The following is a 22,907-nucleotide window of genomic DNA, read 5'->3' on the forward strand; positions in this document are numbered from 1 at the left end:
AACCGTTGAAGAGGCTTTGATGCGTCAACGTATCGCCTTTTGCGCGGCTGTGTTGGTTGCCCAGCTTTTAAAAGGCGGTGTTGCCTCATTTTTTTCTTGATCACACACACACACACACACACACACACACACACACACACACACACACATACACATACATACACACACACCTACACATACCGGCACACGCACGATCAGGTAAAATCATACGGTCAAACGAGACTTTCCAATACGGTCAACCGCTACAACGCTTCGGTTACTGTCACGGTTAAACTGGGCGGCGGCTACATCAATCATACGGTCAAACGAGATACGGCCAACCGGACTCTAACCGGGAGGGAGATGACGCCAAGGACTGCGTAAAACTGTTAATACAATGGAACCCTTTTAAGACCTGCAAACAATCTGAGAAAATCTAGTCTTGAAAAGGAGGGAGCCTCAAAATGGAGGTAAATTTATATGGTTTATGAACAGAAAATATGAAAAAAACAAGGTCCTAAAAGGGAGGAGGTCTTAAGTTGAGGGTCTTAAAAAGGTGTGTGTGTGGGGGGAGGGGGGGGGTGGGCACTGATCTTGTCGTACCTTTTCTTGCCATTGCGGCAATTTTGTAGAACAAAATAAATCCGAGCAATCGCCTTGTTCGCCTCTCCCAAACTTTCTCGTCTCGCTCCTGCTCCTTCTTCTTCCACTCACTCTTTGTTAATTTCTCTCTGTCTTCCCCCACTTTACATATTTTGCGTTGTGATCGGTTTTGTACCAGTTGTAGGTTGTGAATGAACGACTATAATATACGAGGGGTAGGGAAAAAACACCTCGTGGGTAACTCTCGAATAAACTGACCATTGAGCCTCATCCCACATCCCTTGCGATAAAAAAAATCTCAAAACAAATCACAAAAGAAACCAAAACACACGTGTACATGCAAGTTCGATTCAACTCTGGAATCTCAAGCCGCATACCTACCAACAGGAACGACCTTGTATAGATTGCTTTTGTTGTACATCCTAACAGAAACTACCTTTTATCTACAATTGCTTTCGATAAGCGAAAGCTTTATCGCGCGCGTTCCAATCTTTCTGGCCGAATAAACCAATAACCCTGTCATTGGTGAGACCAGCAATGTCAAATGAGGTAAGCAGTGTTTCTCAGCGTTCGTGCTGACTTTAAAGACACAGCAGTAACGTTACCAAAAGCTTCTCTCTCAGTCGCACGATCCAACATGAGTACATCTATATGCTTGTTACCAGCTGATTTACAAGTTCGAGAAACGTGTGAGCGTCTCATTCCTGGATTCGTAATTAAGGCCCCCCTATATCTTGAGAAAACTTAAACAAGGACGATTAATTCAAAAAGAATTTGTTGGAAATATACGTTTTGCTCTCCGCAAGGACTGCTTTTGCTGCATAGTTATGGCATGCATACATCCATTTTTGCGCAGAAAATTATAATTATGCACTTAATCATACCAACATAAAACGGGCGACGGAAAACTATCATTTCCATGGCATGCTGGAGTCAGGCTGCCCTGCTTTACTTATTAACCCCGCAATTCTTACGTAAAGAGTACCTCGCTGGAGTGACATTTCCTCCCAGACCCAAATCCTCCGCTCATTGCACCCCCCCCCCCTCCCAACCCCACCCCTCATTTTTGAAGGTTTCAACGATGAATTTCAAAGTGTCTACGAGATTTGTCACAAGTTCACTTTCCGGAGCACTGCATGACCAGTTCAAGGTCCGCTACTCACGGTCCCAATTCGACTGCAACTACCATGACAAGGGAAATGTCTATCAGCTTCAGTGGGGGGTGATATTTCATTATGTACTCTGGCCTGAAGAGGTGTGTAAATTCGCCAAGTAGGCTACCAACACAGGAGGGTGTAAATCTCCGGCCGAAGTCTTATGACACCGATCCAGCGGCCTACATTGATATTTTGCATAACTCCGCCGAAATTGCTTCGGGGCTCCGGTGCCATATGAGAAGGTATTAAATTAATTCGGTTTGGGGATAGTAGTATTATAGTCTTCTGCTTGTAACGTGAAAGTGTTTGGTTTTGTGGAATTAGACCTGACTTATTAGGGCATACTTGTGATTCCTTTTATTGTTTGTCGAGTGCACTTTGTAAACTATATAAACTGACAGGACTTAAAAAAGATATCAAACTTTAAAGACAGGCGGTCGGGCAGGCAAACAGACGACGAACAAAAAGTTCGTTCAGCCAAGCACACACGTACACGCTGTAACATTTACACACACACACACACACACACACACACACACACACACACACACACACACACACACACACACACACACACACACACACACACACACACACACACACACACACACACACAAACACTACCCCGTATCAACATAGACACAACTCTATATAATAATCTCTTAATCGTACTCGTACACCAGAAAATCAGGCCCGTCCATTGACAGACACCCTCGCAATCCGCATAATGACTTTATCGTGGGGCACAATCGGTCTTGTTGACAGTAAGATCTCCCAATGAATTGTTAAATCAGCCTTTCAAGTCCTATCAGCCAACATATCACAGTGACACAGACTCAAAGCTATTTTTTGTAATTAGTTGTCGACCTGGCTGCTCTTCAATGATTGTCATCGCCGTTATCTTTGTACGACGTGACAGGAGACAATAGCTTTGGTAAGCTGTTGACCCGGTACACTATGGCTAGAGACCGAACTGTGTGAGCAATGTAGTTTACACTGAACACGCACTTAGTGACCCACTTGTCCTCAGATCCGGTTTGTTTTTAATTAAAAGTTTCGCAGGTAGGACGTGTAAGCTTTTGAACGAGGCTTTAATTATACGGTCTTCTGGTGTAACAAGAAGTCGGTCAGCATGCGTGTCCCGTAAAAGGGACAGCAGCTAAAGTCAAAGTTGTAAGTTCACAAGCTTACTGTCAACAAAATAAGTTGAAGAATTATGTAAACCGCTAACGTTTTCTAACGCAAATTTAAAGAAATAAAGTTTGACGAAAAAGGAAAAAGCCACTTCATGCTCTTTTGGTGATGACATCCAATGCAGACACAAAAACATGTTATTAAATGTACAACGGACTTAGTTAAGGGCAGGCCTTAGCAGAAAAATACATGGCGCGTGTAACGCTATAACGATATTCAACAAAACTGAAGGCTCACCAAAAACTATTGATTCTCTGCACTTATCTTCGGAATATGTAATTAAACCCCGTTGTCTTTCCTTTTAAAAGATTGATTCAGGCAGCAGCACTATGTCTTCCTGGATTTCATCTGCCAGGTGAAAACATTCTTTTTAAATTCCTCACGAACTTTCTCACGGGACAGGAAGTTTATACCTTTAAGGCCCGGAACAAAGAGATCGTCTGCCACTTCATTCATACCTTTTTCGTCACATTAGCATACACTTCTTTTCATCATACGCGGAGTGAGTGATAGATAAAAAAGCCTCGATAACAGGTACCTACAGCCTGTAACCACGGTGTACTTTTTCAAGTGACACAGAGACACGGCAGGGAGAGTGTACTTTCTGTCATGTTGCCATGTTCGTCTTCCATCTTCCTTCACGTTTCTTGTCACTTGTGATTTCTGGCTGATCCACTTTTTCAAGTCCTCGGGTCATTGTCGTCTGGTCTTAACGGCCGTTACAGACTAGCTGAATGCTAGTGTGGAGACTAGCTGAATGCTAGTGTGGAGACTAGCTCAAGCTAGTGTGGAGACTAGCTGAATGCTAGTGTGGAGACTAGCTGAATGCTAGTGTGGAGACTAGTTGAACGTTAGTGTGGAGACTAGCTGAATGCTAGTGTGGAGACTAGCTGAATGCTAGTGTGGAGACTAGCTGAATGCTAGTGTGGAGACTAGCTGAATGCTAGTGTGGAGACTAGCTGAATGCTAGTGTGGAGACTAGCTGAATGCTAGTGTGGAGACTAGCTCAAGCTAGTGTGGAGACTAGCTGAATGCTAGTGTGGAGACTAGCTGAATGCTAGTGTGGAGACTAGCTGAATGCTAGTGTGGAGACTAGTTGAACGTTAGTGTGGAGACTAGCTGAATGCTAGTGTGGAGACTAGCTGAACGCTAGTGTGGAGACTAGCTGAATGCTAGTGTGGAGACTAGCTGAACGCTAGTGTGGAGACTAGCTGAATGCTAGTGTGGAGACTAGCTGAATGCTAGTGTGAAGACTAGTTGAACGTTAGTGTGGAGACTAGCTGAATGCTAGTGTGGAGACTAGCTGAATGCTTGTGTGGAGACTAGCTGAATGCTAGTGTGGAGACTAGCTGAATGCTAGTGTGGAGAGACCGATTTGTAATCTGTCCGGTTCGAAGTGAGAGTTTATGCTCATGGCAAATTTAGCCTAAATTTAACACTTAGAGGAGGGTCTCATTTCCCCAATAGGGCTGTCTGTGAAGGGACACTATTTTTCTCTCTCTCTCTTTTGCTCTGCTAAGAGATTTTAACAAATCTCAGTAGAAAGTCTCTGCTGACTTTCAATTGTTTCTTTCACAACTTCTGATATTTTACTTATTAGGGGTATAATAGTGCGTCAGTCGGAGCAAGCTGCAATTATGCAGCCCTTGTGTTTAGTTACTTAGAACATCTGTCAGACTCGATGACAAAATTCACATCACAGGACAATTTGACCACGATCAACCTGTGTGTCTGGAGTGTCGTTTTGGCTTGCCAGTGCGGCAGGTGAAACTTCTTTGTATTTCGGACAATTGAAAAACAGAGTCTATCATCCATATATATTGCCGAATAAGCCAAACTAACAAGTGCTGACTAAGGAGGATCGAGACTAAAGTCAAACCCTCTCACCGCAAAGAACCTTGCACCGACTTTCACCCCAGTCAATCTACAAGAGGAACCATACGGACATTTAGGTATGCATCTGAAGTAGGTGCTTGTAGTTCTTTGCTGTAGTTACCGATTACACACTGGCAACAGGCTTTCAAGTTTTGTTACAAGCTTTAGCCTGAAGCCTTTGAGTTGTTGTAGAGAAAGGCTCAGTGAGAGAAATGGCACAAGAACAGTTTGACAGCGCCGAAGTCAGTGACACAGATCTACGACTCTGGACAACGAAACCAACCAACACGTGTGACAAAACCAAAAACGACATCATGGTGTAGTCTGGTAAGGCCAAACAAAAATAAATGTTGGTTTAGGGTAACGTGACCAAAAACAATAGGTCGGTAGGTCGGCTTTTAAAAAAAAAAAAAAAAATTAAGTCTCGGTATGGTTTGCAAAATGTGCCAGAGGTTGTGTTTTTTTTATTTTTTTTTTAGAAATGAAAAAGAAGTTTTAGGGTCGGCGGGAAAAACTAGGGTCGGTCGGGTTACCCTAAACCAACATATTATATATTTTGGTTTGGCCTAACTCAATTGGTAGAGTATTGAACCTTGGATCGGATCTTCGGGTGACGGGTTCGATTCCAGGACGGGATGAACACGTACGAGTCAAATAATTATAATAATATATGTTCAGACGTCATTTTTTTTATTTTAAAAGTATAAAACTTGTCATTATAACATGTTATTGGCGTGATTTTACTCCTCAAGTCAAATAATTATATAAATACTTTTCTGCCATGCACACACTATACGTTATGCGTATTTCTTACCAAATGAGGACATACATTTGACACCGATCTAGACAGTCATATTGTTCTACAAGACCGGCCGCGCTTTATATATTGGCATGTATCGATTGTTTGGTATCGAATGGTGGACATAGTCAGTTTAGTCTCTTTTCGACTTAAAACTATTCTTGTGATACTGCCGTTTGTAAGACAGCAAACCTTTTTGTGAAAATTAACGAAAATCTCTCTTAATCTTGATATAACAGAATTTTTGCTTGCAAGAATGTGCAGTTCTCGACTTCTCACTGCTGCCAAGAAATACAACCTACAAGTATAAACCTTGTATAGTCTCGATCAAGATATACTTGCTTATAGTTTAGCTCTGTTAAAACACCGGCGTCTGGTCTACTCAAGGCCAAAACTGGCCATGGACATGCAGCCTGCCTGTAAACATCCAACAGAGCGCTAATTGTCCAAATATTGCCCTGTCATTGACATTGTTAGCCGTGGTCAACAGACTACAAGGGGGTGTGAAAGTAATAGGATAGCGTGCTTGACCAGTGGCCGCGCTACCCCGCTAACCCTGATCCTGGTGTAATGAGAGTCCATGCCTGACCACACTCCACTGGTCAGTCACATGAGGCGTGGCTAGTTCAAAGAGAAAGACCGCTACAGTGGACTCATGAGAAAGTACAGAGATTTTTGCCGGATCTGGGAACTCGATTAGACTTTTAGACCGTACGCAGTAAGAGTTCCAATTTAAGACTCCCTTCATTTAAGACCCTGTTTTCTCAGACTTTCTGTTCATAACCTGTGTAAATTTACCCCCAGTTTAAGACTTCCTCCTTTTTAAGACCTGCTTTCTCAGATTTGTGGAGGTCTTTAATGGGGGGGGGGGTTCCACTGTAATGTCCCGACGTGTCCACGTGGAGTTGTTGCCTCTAACCTTGTGTTATATGCACACTACCGTATAGTGCAAGGCCAGTGCGTCCGAGCCAAGGCTGTTCGCATACGGTTATATTACAGCAGGGACCTAGTCTATGATTACAGCAAACGTCAAACAACTAACAGGCATTATACACAAAAGGTCTAGTTTTTCATTTTTTACAATCGCCCGGCTGAGTAGTATAGGTAACATAATTATTTTGCAGACAAAAAAAGGGATTTACAAACTAATTCCTGGTTTGAAGAACTGCATGGGTACACGCCAAGTTCCAGCGTATTGCTTTAGATTGCAGAGTACATGGTTTTGCTTTTATCATGCATGATCATCATGGTGTTTATGTGTCGCCGTATTCTTTTGTCCGAAAATGTTGGGAAAGACACGGAATCTCTTGAACTCAGAACGGTAAATGTATGTTCAAAAGCGCTTGCGCACGCACGAATGCACACAAACACGCGCACGCGCGTGCACGTACGCACACGGACAGGCACGCATGCGCAATTGTATGTCAACAATTCAACCGCAACGAAAAGCAGTCAAACAGTATCTGTGTTGCTAGACTGTCACGCTAGACAAATAATAGACTGACTGACACAGCAAATTATTGACATTGTTTAGGGGCTAATCCGTGTGTGTTGGTTACGCTCCATGGGGGTCAAATGGAATAATAATGCCTACTCTGACCTTTTAACACAACTGCGACAAATACAATTGATGTTGACTTTTTTTCTTTAACCTGGGTACCTTCTCGGTGCAGCGACGACATAAGCGATTCTCTCTCCCTCTGTCGCTCGCTCTCTCTTTCTCTGTCGCTCTCTCTCTCTCTCTCTCTCTCTCTCTCTGTCGCTCTCTCTCTCTCTCTTTCTCTCTCTCTCTCTCTCTCTCTCTCTCGCTCTCTCTCTCTGTCGCTCTCGGCCTGTCGCTCTTTCTCTCTCTCTCTTCTCTCTCTCTCTCTCTCTGTCGCTCGCTCTCTCTCTCTCTCTCGCTCTTCTCTCTCTTTTCTCTCTCTCTTCTCTCTCTCTCGCTCTCTCTCTCTGTCGCTCTCGGCCTGTCGCTCTCTCTCTCTCTCTCTCTCTCTCTCTCTCTTTCTTTTTCTCTCTCTCTGTCGCTCGCTCTCTCTCTCTGTCGCTCGCTCTCTCTCTGTGTCTCTCGCTCTCTCTCTCTCTCTCTGTTTGTCTCTCTGTATCTGTCTCTATCTCTCTCTCTCTCTCTTTTTTGTTTTTGACCGTTGACTTTTTTTTTGAATGTTGACTTTTTTTTTTAACCTGGGTACCTTCTCGGTGCAGCGACGACATAAGCGATTCTCTCTCTCTCTCTCTCTCTCTCTCTCTCTCTCTCTCTCTCTCTCTCTCTCTCTCTCTCTCTCTCTCTCTCTCTCTCTCTCTCTCTCTCTCTCCCTCCCTCCCTCCCTCCCTCCCTCCCTCCCTCCCTCCACCCATTGCACACCGGTTGGACCGTATATAAGGTAACGTCAAATTATGCTTGTGCAACGTATGTGGGAGTATCACTTATACCCTCAGGATATCTCTTATCCTGTTGCGTAGCGTTACAAGCAGAGAACAGTATACCGAAATGGGAAGGGGAAAAAATGGATCGGGAATTTACAGGACGTCCGCTGTGCTCTCAATCTTCAGTAGTTATAAGTCCCTCTTAGTTTATCCGAGTTGAATCTGTCTAGATAATGCCATTTTCTCCACCCCTTCTTTTGTACTTTTTTAAAAAAATTTTTGACTGTGCTTGAAATGAAAGTTATTTGTTAGATCGTTTCTACTTTTTTGTCACTTGAAACATGGCGGACATCGGTCGATCGGATGAAGTCACGAGTGGGGCGGTTTCGCCCTGCGAAAAGAAGCTTCGTGCCGGTTGTGGATCGACTACAGTACAAGTAGGGTCGGCAGGCCCAAAACACGCAAAATAAACCTAGATTCCTCTTCTGGTTCCTCGCGTTGCGAGTCGTCATGGGTTCGCTCCTCAGCCGATTCAACCCAGCAAGGACTCCAAGTAGGTCAAGGACTGGGAGACGGTGACGGCGACTGGGCAAAATCCCAAAGTAGACTAGATCATTAGATGAAAGGACGTTATACCTATTCCTTAAAATTCCAAAGGTATGTAAATGACTTAGGACATAAATCGGAGGGTTAGATTGCAGTTGATTCGGAGCAATGAATTTACAACGCTAAAGTTCAAAACTTCTACACCATGACCATACAATTTACAAATTACTTTTTTTTTCATTCAATTTCAAACTCAAAGATTCCATTTTGTTCTGTCTGTGTTTGAACTGCATTTCGACTCTCAGCATCATGATATTGATAATGACGCAGAGCAATCAACACCTACTGAGCTAAGTTCCTTGTTATGTCTGTTGGCTAGTACAACAGTACAACTTGAACTACAAGTACAAGGGCCATGAGGTTGACATAATTTGGGGTTGGTTAATTTTGTTTGTGATGTTGCCACATAAGGCTTTAGCAGTTTTTAGTCCCATGACTCATTGAATGTTTTAAAGATCTACATATAAATGTCTACACACCAATGTCTCATGCACTGAGGAATTCCTGTTATGATGATGTATTGGTAACAATTCTGCAGATTGCTCCAATTGTAATACTCACTAATACTGGTATGATCATAATGACATGTAGTACTCACTACTGCTGACTCAATCAGTCAATGAAATTAAGCCATGAAACTACAGTGTTGCAACTGGATTTGTTACACATATATATTTGTTATGCGGTGTCTGCATGAGGAGAGGTACAACCTCTGTCCCCTCTGTTAAAATAGCAAAATCTAGATCGGCACTTTTCAGGGTGAGTACGGGTAAGGTCATCAAATCTAGTTTTTATGCCACATGTTTGCCAAGATCTGCAGTCTTGGTTGGAGCAAAACAACGTTTGATTTGGAACAAAAAGGACTGGGTGGTCGGGTGGTAACGCACTTGCGCTCAGAAGCGAGAGGTTGCGATTTCGACCCTGGGTCAGGGCGTTAGCAATTTTCTCCCCCCTTTCCTAACCTAGGTGGTGGGTTCAAGTGCTAGTCTTTCGGATGAGAAGAAAAACCGAGGTCCCTTCGTGTACACTACATTGGGGTGTGCACGTTAAAGATCCCATAATTGACAAAAGGGTCTTTCCTGGCAAAATTGTATAGGCAAAGATAAAAATGACCACCCAAAATACCCGTGTGACTTGGAATAATAGGCCGTAAAAAGTAGGATATGCGCCGAAATGGCTGCGATCTGCTGGTCGATGTGAATGCGTGATGTATTGTGTAAAAAAAATTCCATCTTACACGGCATAAATAAATCCCTGCGCCTTGAGTCCGAGTCTGGAGATACGCGCGCGATATAAGACTTCATATAACATCCTGACTGCTTGCTGTGCAGAGGAAGTGTTCTTTTTAAGAAATGCATTCAAATAAAACAAATGGAGAAATGCCCACTGAACAGAAACAGCCAGGCTCCTAATGTGTGGTATGAATCCAAGTTGAGAGAGATCAGCTGAGCTAGGATTTTACATGGAACAAGATCATCCCTCCACTTGCATACATACCAGAAATGAACATACAGTGTGCTTGATGTGGTGATCAAGTGACATTTTGCTATGAATTTGTTTAAGCAACTAGTAGCTTCTTCAGCGTTAATTCATTAAACAATTACTCTTGTTCTTAGCACATAGAACACCTTGCTAAGTTAAGTTATGCGTGTGTTTGTTATTGCAATGTAAGACCTCATGACATAGATATTATTATATAACAAAATAACACATGATGAGATTCTAAATATGTTTTGTTTACTTGCAGGTCTCAGTTATTACCAAGCCCTGCCTCATTCTTCCCGCAACAGTGACATTGTGCTGTTATAGAACACAAGTAAGGCTTTTGATCATTTCCAAAATACACTAGCAATAGATTGTGAGTGCAACTGGTAATGAGAATATTTTACCACAAAAGGCTAAAGTACAAATAACAGATTTATGATGTTGGAAAAAGAAGTCCGCCAGAGCAAGTGATTAGTGTACCAGTTAGCTAGGGTGGATATATTATATAATTACAATTTACAGTCAGCATAAAATGTTGAGGCCAGTCTTGAATTGTTCTCGCCCTGTGAATTCACCGGCAAATCAGATGGCATGAAGAAATCAATGGTATATTATGCTCTGCATTGAATAAACCATCTCCAGTCATTCTGAGTGACACACCTCTTTAAAAAAAACATGCCAGTAATTAAATCCAGGCTACATGGGGATGGAAAATGACCCTGGCAATTTCAACCTCTGCTTGTGCCTTTGTGTAGCAGGATTGGATATGGATCTTCAAAGGCCTTAGTTCATTTGTTTGTATCATGTATGACGTTATTAACAGCTATTGTGTTTTCAGCGTAGCAATAGGGCCCGATATTTAGACGAGACAAGTATAATGCCGACGAGTCGAAGACGAGTCGCATTATACTTGTTCGAGTCTAAATATCGGACCCTATTGCTACGATGAAAACACAATAGCGTTTATATAGCTATTCTGACATTAAATTCTGTGTTAAAATCATGTTTTTGTCAGCAACAAGGACCAGAATGGTCCATGTCGTTGATTGCAGACGACAGTTCCCTTTCTGCATGAAGCCACGGAAATAACCGAACATTGAAAAACCCACGGACATGTATTACGGAGAAAACTCAAGATAACCGGATGCTTAGCATTACGTCAATATCTTAGGAATCATATGACGTTATGACGTATCATGCTTGCCTACGTAGATTGTATGTTCGAAAGTCTGACTTCTGTTGGGAATTCGCGTGGTGAAGACTGCGGTAAATCTGTAGATGATAAGAGAACAAGGATTGTCTCAAAAGAAACGACGAAATGTTTCAGACCGGTAACTTCATTTCAACATTGCACTACACAATGGACGTTCTATGTGACAGGAGAGTTTGCTGATTTTGTGTTAAACATTGGTGATTGGAGAGATCGTCTGCAAAAATCAGAGATAGGTCGCTTCAGATTGCAGCTTCTGGAAATTTGCAAGGTTTGCTGCCAGTTAAAGAACTGGATTTTACACGTAATGTATGTCATGTACAGTAAGCAACAACAAAAACACACACAAAGCAAAATGCATCGTCTGTCGACTAGCCACAGACACAAGCCTGGCGAGGTATGCGTGTACTTTATACACGTGGAAGAAACCGGAACCATGCGTCTTTGTTATTGCCGATATCGTTTGGATATCGGCAAAAATGGCCAACTTTCGTAGCGTTATGCTTTGATGATCGGAAAAGGGATGTGTGAGACCATCCAATCACAGCCCCCGAATCCCCCCACGTGTCCATCAGAATAGCTATATAAGTTAATACTATTAGTCAATTTCAAATAGCAGAGTTATTTCAGAGCTTTCTAACCTCAAACCCTGTCTGCCCCGTGGAATCTAGTTTGTAATTCAAAAGGGTATTTTGATTTTGACTCAGTTTCTTTCTTGCAAGTTCATTCTTTTCTCGTTCTAGGTACTAAACCACTACTGATGACTGCCTGCATCAGGGTTATAATTTATGAAGAAGTCAAAATGCACATATATAACAGTTTACAATTTAAAGGCACACTTGCCTTGTCACTATAGTGTGGGTCACTGTCTCAGATATTATATGGCTATGCTTTAACATGGAATCCCTCATCTTGGCCACATACCATCTTGCTGTGGTGAGTTAACTCAAAATATGGGATATTTTCACAAACATTCAAGCTGATCTATGTTGGTATGCGTCCAAGTAGAGGGATGATCTTATCCCAAGTAAAAGCCTGACAAGATCTGAGACTGTGATTGTGAAGCAAAATGTTTTACATAGTAAAGTAAGCCTTTAACGAGAAAGTATGTCTATTGCACTGGGTGTTTTATTATTATTACAGTATATATATTTTTCTTCCAGGTAGTCTCTCTTTAAACTGACTTTCTACACCATGGTGTCTCTGGCAGTGTTATATTGGCAGAAGACAGTTGGAACTGGATATCCTCATTTAGATGGTAGGCATGTTTTCGGCTTTTGTGTTGCTTTGGTGTATGTGTGTATGGTGTGTGTGTGTCTGTGTTAAGGCCATGTCAGACGCACAACACAAAACAGTGTTTCCTTTCAAAACAAACACAAAACAGCGTGTTTCCCATGTGACATCCCCCAAAACGCGTTTCAGAAAACACTGTTTCGTGTTTTTGCATCGTGTTTTGGGTTTTAGAGCATGCTCTAAAATCTAAAAACACGTTTTGGTAGTCAGCCAATGAACGCGGACGATCAACTCAAGTGACTCGGTTTCCGGCACCACGGAGATAGAAAAAAATGGCCGACTCAGATGTGGTACCGATTCAGGGTAGTATCGGACCCATGAATCCTAACTAGAGTCTATGGATCCTGTCACGATTGAAGAGAGGCAATAATATCAGTGGGCGCTGCCAGCCGTGTTGTTTACAAACCCAAACACAGCGCGGTAGCTGAACGGGTCAAGCTGACACTGACCGTATCAGTGGACACTGACCGTATCAGTGGGCACTGCCAGCCGTGTTGTTTACAAACTCAAACACAGGGCGATAGCTGGACGGGTCAAGCTGACACTGACCGATATTTCTGTGAAAACACGCACCGCGCTTCATCTGTGTGTTTCGCATGTGACATCCCCTCTTTAAAAACATGAGTTTCCCCGACGTTTTGAGATGGTGTTTTTGTCGAAAACAGGGTTTTGTGTTGTGCGTCTGTCTCCGCCTTTAGACACATACCAGAAATAAACACACTGTTTGCATGCTGTGGTGAAGTGACATTTTGTGATTTGTTTTTTTAATGAACTAGTACAGGTAGCTTTTACAGCATTTATTCATAACACAATCGCACTTTTTGGGGTATGTGAACAAGTTAAGAGATCAGGGTTCGACACTAGCGGGGGCAGGGGGCGGAACGCCCCAGAGTTTTGTGTTCCGCCCCAAACATTGCCGAAGCTTGGGGCCCACTCCGCCCAAGGATAAATTCCAACAATGACAAACCGAAAATTCTAATGCCAGCAGAGCCAATCACTAAAAATCGCCAGTCAAAGTCGTCACTGAAATTTGCGTTACGATCAATGCCGCAGTCAAGAAAAAACACATTCAAATCGTCGAAGGACAATGTCGTAAGGGAAATAACTCGCAGATTGCGCTCTTTAGCGTGAGAGATAAGTATCGCCTTCAAATGCCAAACGCAAAATGTGGCGACACATCCCTGGTGTAAAAAGACATGGAAATGAAGATGAAGAACAGGGTGGAGAGAAACAAAAAAAGGAGACCGATGCAGCCAAAAGCGCGAAGCGCTGTCGTAATTTCAATGTCAAATGGTTGAAAGAATTTCCCTGGCTTCAGTACGATGAAGAAAAACAGACAATCCATTGCCGCACGTGAATACTGAGAGTGGGCCCCAGATTTTTTTTTTCCGCCCCAGCAATTTCCATCTCTGGGGCCAGTGTGGCCCCAGGCCAAATTAGTTAGTGTCGACCCCTGGAGATCATGTCTTATCCCATTTTAAAGCCCTACCAGATCTGAGACGGTGAGCCAAATTGTTTTCATGAGAAGGAATGTGCCTTTTAGTGAAATCTATGTACTTTACAAAACATATTTTAAGAAATGAAATGTGTTACAAGTAACAGCCATAGGAGTGATAGCCTGTAGGTGGAATAATAATCTTCAATTGCCTAGAAATGATTATCTGGTTAAGAATGACCTCTTCAAGAAAATTAATGCAAAGCATTTTGATGTTTGTGACGATTAGTTACTCTTTATCACGTTTGGTCGCTGATTTTGCTGTCAGTGTCAGTGTTGGGCAGGTGTGCGTCCATGATGTCATTGCTATTGAAAACTAATCTGTACTGTAAAGTAAATGTACCCATACATGGCAGTTGTCTGGTCAAACCGGGGGCCAGCCATGACTGGGACTGATGTATCCTCAGGCACTCGACACCAGGTGGGCGTGGGCCAGTGGTTGGGGTGTGATTCCCTGCCTTACACCACCACAAAGTGTTGTATCAGTAGACAAGACTGAGCAGAACTTCTGCCCCCCCCCCCCCCACTCCCCTCACCAATTGACCACTCAGTGCCATGTGCCTGTATCATAAACACTTTGTGACAATAGTTGTTACCTCCTTAGAACATATCTTGTGATGCTCCTCAGTGTTTGATGTATGCTAACTGGTGTACTTATGACATAGTGTTCATATGAAAGTTTTATGTGTTGCAGCTCATCCAGATCACAGGTACACAAAGGAGCTGGTTCCAGTGAAAACATAGGCACATGGAACTGCTTATGGACTACTTTAGAAAGTGTGCGGTTACAACCAAGACTCTCCAGTTAGGAAGGTCTGCGGAAGGGTGCTTGTTCTGTTTCCTCGGACAGGCTTTTCAAGACTAGGTAGGTTAAACCACATGATTGGGCTTTAATTATGAATGCACTTCAAAGTTCACTTATTTCAGGTAAAAAAAAACCACAGAGCTCTCTTTCTCTCTCTTTCTATTGGTCTGTTATTCATAGAATGACACTAACAGTGACACAAGTAAAAAATCTGTATCATTGTCTTGACCTCTAGAAATTTGGTAGAGAATAAGATGACTAATAGTATTATTTTGATTATTTTATGGTCATTACTGTGGACTCCCCCACACACACACACCACCCCACCCCTGCCCCTTTTAAGACACCCCAATCTAAGACTCCTTCCTATTAATGACCCTGTTTACGCAGACTTCTTGTTCATAACATCTGTAAATTCACTCCCATTTTAAATTTAAGACTTGCTCCTTTTTAAGACCTGATTTTGCTTATTTTGGATTTCGAAAAAGAGAACAACAAATCCCCACTCTCTAGCCAGGCACATGATTTTTGTATGAACCAAGTTGAGGGATGGCATTTGTATAGGCCTGACCAGATCTGAGATGTTGAATCTATTGCTTACAAAGAAAGCATTGTGTCATTAAAGGCACACTACTTCTCTTCGCCGTCTCAGTTCAGGCCAGGCTTTAACATAGGATAAGCTCATCCCTCAACTTGGTCACATATGAACAATCAACACACTGACTTCTTGCTGTAGTGATCGAGTCAGATTTGCCAAGGCGTGTACATGAAATAAGATCATAATTCTAAATGCTGAAGTAACATTCTGTTTCCTATGAAGCTAGGCTTGATTTTTGGTATGAATCCAAGTTAAGGGATAGCATGTGTAAAAGCAGAATTGTTTACAGAGGCAGCTTTGTGTTATTAAAGGCATCTCAGATCACCTGCCAGGCTTTTTTTTATTTATTTATTTTTTTTACATGGGGTAAGACTATCCCTCCACTCCGGCACATACCAGCAATAAACACAGTGGTTACTTGTGATGAAATAGTGGCAAGACAGATGATTTAAGCATCACATAACCTTCCTAAGTGAAGTCAAGTCGTGTGTGTGTGAGCATAGAATGTTGAGGACAGCCTTGAAATTTTCTGACTGTGTGAATTCAACAGAACTGCTGTAAATCTGGCGCAGTATAGTTTTTATTGTATGAAACTTCATTTCCAGTCAGGTGCTATGAAGAAATCATATCAGGTTATGCTTTGCAGTGAACCACCACCAGTATTTATTTATTTATTAAGGAGATTTCTATAGCGCATAACTAAAAGCACTATTTCTGAGTAACACGTCATCTTAATTAAAGCATGCCAGTATCGCCAGGCTCCTTTTGGGTGGTAAATGTGGATCTTCAAAAGCCTAAATTAAAAAAACAAGATGTAAAAGTACATTTTGAATAGTAGGTTTTTTTCAGAGGGCAGATATCACAAGATATGATTGTTCAACTGCATGTATGCCTCATTACTAAAACAAAAATTAAGTGGTATTTTACTCTTCTTTCTGGTAAAACATATACACCATCAATATATTATGATAATGATCTTGCTTGTTTACAGATGGACAACAGCTGCTGCCAGGACTAGGTTACGCATAAAGAAAACAGTCAACACTTGGCTGGTGCTGGAGCTTCTTTGATGTCTATATCAACAACAAAAAGACAGACAGATACCAGCTCATTCAAGACCATATCCCCATTTTACTCACACAGAACAGAGAGCCATCTTCCGCCTTCGCACAGGACACTGCTGTCTGAAGGTACACCTCAAAAGGATAGGTTTTGCACCTACAGCGGACTGTGGCTAGGGTAGGAAGAACAGACTCTGCAACACGTTCTGAGAGGGTGGCCTTTCCTTGCCACCCCTGTGCAACAAGACTTGGCCAGAGAGCACACATCCAAATGCAAACACTGAACACTGAAGAGGAAGAAGAAGAAGGTGCCCACACAGATAACATGATTGTTGAGACAAAATTACCTTAAAGGGAGAAAACGAACAAGCTAAATAGGCTGTACAGTACTTCACTTGAACAATTTATAAGGTTCCCTGTAATGTATTAAGTATCAAGAACATTTACAGATCACAAGACATTGTGTTTTCTTTTGTTTGCAATACAAATTTTTCACAATAAAAAGATATGCACTTGGCAAGATCCTTAAAATGTAAAACTAGTACGTGTGACAATTTTGAATTGTTCAGAGATGGTTTTGCTTCAGTGGTAAATGTTTTAGCTTTGTTATAAGATTCTGTTACTGAAGCATACTTTAAAACCTTGACCTTCCAAGTCTTGAACAACATACCCTAACTGTGTTAGCACCCTGGGCTGCGATCATTGTGTTGAGCTACTTAACAGAGGACTCCTTGGTTTTATTACATATACTTTGGTTAACTTTAATTATTTGATAAATAATTCTAATACAGGACAACTCCCCCATCAAATGTAGAAATGTCGTCTGCATTTTTATTTTGTATACTGCATATTTTAAAAGGCTATTTTTGTGCACAGAACATGCATCTGCAGGGAGGTTTAGAGGGTGAAGTTAGGATCTATTATGGGGCATGCAGCACCACACCCATTTTGTGTGTGTGTATTTTGTGTTGACACATAAGACACTGTCATTCCAGCAGAAACCTGTGATGATGCACATTTTATTGCAGTAACCAGCTGAAATTGTATGTACGTTGTTATGAAATTGACAAATGATCCCTGCTTTGCAATCCTGGGTTAATGATATTGCCAAAATTAAAACGTGGAGGAAAAAGTGAGTGTAAACCTATTCTTGTGGTGGTGGTGGTGGTGGTGGTGGTGGTGGTGGTGGTGGTGGTGGTGTGTGTGTCTGGTTAGTGTGTGTGTGTGTGTGAGTGTGTGTTTGAGTGTGTGTTAAACAAACAACAACGACAAACAACACCAAACCTAAATCAAACAAGCACAACAAAAACAAATGACACAAAAACTGGCAAAAATCAGAATATCAACTGAGGAGAAAAAAACAGTGGTTGAATGCAATACTTATTATAACTTAAAAAGTAAAAGTGTGCGTGTGATGTGTGCATATGTTTGAGTGTTTTAAACAAACAACAACAAACCTAAATTAAACAAGCACAACAACAACAACAACAAAACAAACATGGCAAAATTCTGAATATTAACTGAGGAAAAACAAACAGTGCCTAAGTACGAGACTTATTATCAGGAAAACAACGGCAAAACTCACAATGTCGTATGGAATAAGGTAAAAGATGTAAATCATGGTTTACAGAGAACATCAGTACTGAGTTCTGTCATGTTTTATTTTCTCCAGAGTGTGACGTCTGCAGAATGATCGATACAAAAAGCAGTGTCTCCAGTCATGGCCATATGCTGCTTTCCTAATTTTTGCTTTGCACTATTTTTGCTTTGTGCACATATTTGAACCTTGTGGTGCTATGATTCGGTTCTTAAAAGAAAATTATGACTCACACTCACATACAATCCTTGTTTTTGAATGTTTTAAAACATTGCTGCTTTCTGCTTTGAGCCTGGAGGAACAAAATGACTCTAAAGCCGGACTGCCGAGAGGAAGAATGAGAGGGAAAAGAACACGCAGCCATGAAAACACACACAACTCCCTGACAGATAAACTGCTTATGTTCCAAAATCAAGAATCTTTAAGCGCGCGCGCACACACACAAACACACACGCGCGCGCGCGCGCACACAGAGAGACTCTCCTCGTGGAAGTAAAGGTATACTCGAACTTGAAAGTAAGTATAAATGTTTGATACGAAATAAACCTGTGATAAAAGTCTTTTTATAAATCATCGGTACCAACAAAATTGTCACAACACGTAAAAGGACATACTGTAGTTTCAAATTAGTAACAATCTAAGCCATTTTAATCAGCACTGGTGTCCGGCAAGCACTAACAGATACAACAGCACGTGTATGCATCTTGAAGTAATAAGACCTTGAAGTAGGCCTAGAGTTTACACTATGCATTATGTAATGCTTTAATTCAGCTGCCTAACTGTGGAACTTTGCAAATGTGTGAGGACCGTTTCACAAAACAGACAAAACACCCTCTCAGTTATTTACACAAATCAGTTCCAGAATGTGCGTGTTCCTTTTCCGTCTCTACAAATTAATGTTATCTGGGGGGAAAACGAATCATTGTCGCTTCCGCCCTCAGTTATAATTGCCTGAGCATAATAGGAAATGCAACAGGTGTAGTCTTCCGCCTGATTTTTAGTCAAGATATTTCGGCGACACAGAATGTTTCTTTCTTTTTTCTTTGTATGTTCACAAGCTCACATACAATCATTTATGCAACACTGACAATAAGACCAGACCAGAGTTGTGATTGAAATGGGCAGTTTATTTAATAAAGCTCCAGAATGAATAAAAATACATGACAAAATAAGGTGGTCCCGCTGTACAAAGCCGGTTACCAAACACACACACACACAAACACACTCACGCACGCACACACACACCCACACACCCACACCCACACACCCACACCCACAGTAACATTGTACAACTTACTGTCACATTCAAGCGGGAACACCAAACAAAACGTATCATCAAATGAAACAACATTTTAAGTGGTCAACTGAGCAGATGACCACAAACCACACTTGAAATCTTCACATTTTAACACTTTCTCCTGTATCCATAAAAGTCATTTATGCTGACTAGATAATGACATAATAAAATGACATAAATAAAACCATTCCCTTTTTTATTTTAAAGAAAAACAAGAAAATTAAAATAACGCAAAGAACTGATGCTCAGTAATTCAAAGTTGGGTATCGATCTCAAATGTGTGCATAGCTAATTACATGTAACCGGCATGGACTGGGGCTGGAATTGGCCTTTAATTCTGTCAGGCAACTCGGCCTCTAATTGGTTTTATATTGTCTGATCCCCCTCCAGAAAAAAAACAATACCATTTGCCCCGTGCTTCTGCGCCCACAAAAAATATTCGGGAATAAGAAAAGTTCAAATTTTAGGCACCCCACATACAACCTTAATTGTCAGTCAATTACTTTACTGCAATCAACGTTGATTTTAAAGTACCATGTCATTATTATTTTGGAGATAGATTTGAAAAAGTCCATAATTGCAGACTGCGTAGGGCCTATTGGTATGAGTGATTTGAATTTTGATTTATCTCAACTCAACTCAACTAAAATTTTATTGGCTTCAATTTTCATAGAAGAATTTGTCTTGCGCTTGGGAGAAAGTAAGAGTATAACATATAAAAACAGCATTATGTCAGCGGCACCTCAAGGATTGCCCCAAATGTGAGTGCGGTTACCCAAGGGAGACTGCTGAGCACTATTTGTTGCATTGACCCTTGTGTAGAGATGTACGATTATTGTCAATTGATAACTGATTATAAGTTTATTGAAATATTATTGAAAGGCATCCCGCAATATTCCCGGAATGTCAATCAGACCATATTCATAACTGTACAAGAATTTATTAAGACAAACAGGCATGTTCCGTACATGAGCCTCTACATTTTATTCATAATGTTCATTTGACACTGTCATGAGACAAATGCTGCCTGACCAATTGTTCTTCGTAATTTCTCTCGTGTTTTGTGTCCTTGTTTCGACTTATCGATTATGGCCCAATCGTTATGTAATTTAGTGCCATTTTCGCCGATCACAAAATGTAGGCTATTAACTTTGCGTGTGTGTCTTCTGTGCATTTAATATTATTGTGACGTGACCCACTCTTCCAACATTTCTGGCGCTCCAAGTCTTCGTCGTCCTTTTTTTCCCCCTTATGCTGAATTCTGTTCTCTCGTACCCCATTTCTTTTTGTTTCTTGTTTTTACCCCCACCAAGTTCTGTACTACCACCCCCTCCCTTTTTTGATTGCTTGCGCATCAGGTTTGTCTGTTTGTTTTCGTTGTCTGAAATGAGTAAATGTATCTAGTCCGCCATCATGCTAAACTTTGTTATGTACAAACCAGGATGACTTAAAATAAGCATTTATGCTTGAGTTATCTTAAAAAAACAATGCATTGTTTCTGTCATGATAACAAATTGAATAAAGTTTTGTAAACCAATGGACTGATTATAGTTGACCCTGATATGTGATTACGGGATAGTGTCACGTTAATTTATTTCTACTTTCACTTGTACTTTTGTACTTAAAACAAATCACTGAAATGTAAAAGTTTTTTTTTTCCCATTGTGAAGTGTCGTCAGTCTCCTCAAGGTAATGCAGTCAAACTCAACCAAAAGTTGGAGGGGCTTCTTCATACTTTCAGTGTGTGTGTGTGTGTGTGTGTGTGTGTGATTTCTTTTGACACTATGCACGTTTGTATATATATAACCGCCTGTGCACAAAAAGAAGAATATAATCGAATCTTATCATTCATTTTTGCTCAATTGATTGATTGGTATGCATGTTTCTAACAGTGAGTGTAGTGCGCTTCCTGAGCATAAAACGGTGCATGACTCTGGATTTGCGTCTGAGATATTGACACATCACTGTGAGAAAAAGCGTTAATGAAAAAAGAAGACTATTTATTTTCCTTGAGCATTATCTTAAAGTGGTGTGCCAAAAACTTTTAAATTCAAAAATTCAATATTTAACTTTAGGAAAAGCACTGTAGAGAGAAAACCACGCTTGTGTGTTCAGAATAGTCTCCATGTGGTATCAATATAAATGATTCAAATGTATGGAAGAGAAGCTGTTTCTGCTGGATTAATACACACACACAATTGTGCACTCACACATAAGCACGCATGCATGCTCACACACACACACACACACACACACACACACACACACACACACACACACACACACACACACACACAGAGAAACAACACATTCATTATGACAAAACCAAATACGAAGTCCTATTTCACAAATTTTATATCTTCTCCTTTTCACCATATACAAATACAGTCACGGAGTACATTTATAAGGCCAAATTATTAAGAAATATTATTTTCTGTGGTTGAATTACCCAGTGTGTAGCATGATCACCACGAAGGTACAATTCACAGAAGTTGAGTAATCACTTTACAAAACCCATACCAGTACCACATTGTTATGTTAAATCCTATTTATTAACCCACACAAATAGAAGAAGATAGCTTTGTGAAGACTTTCATTTTCCAACCAAATGCTGTTCAACCGGCTAGATTATTCTTTCTTTCTATATTTGGTGTTTAACGTCGTTTTCAACCGTTCAAGGTTATATCGCGACGGGGAAAGAGGGGGGGGGGGGGGGGGGGGGGGGGGGATGGGGGATGGGATAGAGCCACTTAATTGTTTCTTGTTCACAAAAGCACTAATCAAAAAATTGCTCCAGGGGCTTGCAACGTAGTACAATATACTACCTTACTGGGAGAATGCAAGTTTCCAGTACAAAGGACTTTAACATTTCTTACATACCAATCAATATGAGGCTTATATTGCGCGTATTCTGTGGGTACAGTTCTAAGCTCAGGGATTTTATTTTAATTTTATTTTATGCAATTTATATCGCGCACATATTCAAGGCACAGGGATTTATTTATGCCGTGTGAGATGGAATATTGTTTTACACAATACATCACGCATTCACATCGGCCAGCAGATCGCAGCCATTTCGGCGCATATCCTGTTTTTCACGGCCTATTATTCCAAGTCACACGGGTATTTTGGTGGACATTTTTATGAAAATTTATCTATGCCTATACAATTTTGCCAGGAAAGACCCTTTTGTCAATCGTGGGATCTTTAACGTGCACACCCCAATGTAGTGTACACGAAGGGACCTCGGTTTTTCGTCTCATCCGAAAGACTTGAACCCACCACCTAGGTTAGGAAAGGGGGCAGAAAATTGCTAACGCCCTGACCCAGGGTCGAACTCGCAACCTCTCGCTTCCGAGCGCAAGTGCGTTACCACTCGGCCACTGAGTGGTAGGTACACCAACACGATATTAGCACTCCAGATTTTTATCTCGCAGTTTTTCTGAAGGACTTTGCATTTGAAAACTATTCTCAGACAAAATATGAGTT

At 41.3% G+C, this 22,907-nt stretch overlaps 1 protein-coding gene and 1 long non-coding RNA gene across 5 annotated transcripts in view; both read left to right on the forward strand.

The window, feature by feature from the left end:
* Positions 1–22,907, forward strand: part of LOC138966814 (laminin subunit alpha-2-like) — a 242,658-nt gene that overhangs the window by 19,219 nt on the left and 200,532 nt on the right. The window lies entirely within an intron of this gene.
* LOC138966812 (uncharacterized) lies at positions 7,965–17,656 on the forward strand. 2 transcript variants are annotated; one of them, XR_011455770.1, is made up of 5 exons: positions 7,965–8,628; positions 10,325–10,393; positions 12,436–12,530; positions 14,755–14,925; positions 16,455–17,656. It is a non-coding gene; the product is annotated as an uncharacterized lncRNA (long non-coding RNA). The 2 variants fall into 2 exon arrangements; XR_011455769.1 differs by having other exon boundaries at positions 7,966–8,524.

The sequence above is a fragment of the Littorina saxatilis genome, linkage group LG5 (genome assembly GCF_037325665.1).
Source record: "Littorina saxatilis isolate snail1 linkage group LG5, US_GU_Lsax_2.0, whole genome shotgun sequence".
NCBI lineage: Eukaryota > Metazoa > Mollusca > Gastropoda > Littorinimorpha > Littorinidae > Littorina > Littorina saxatilis.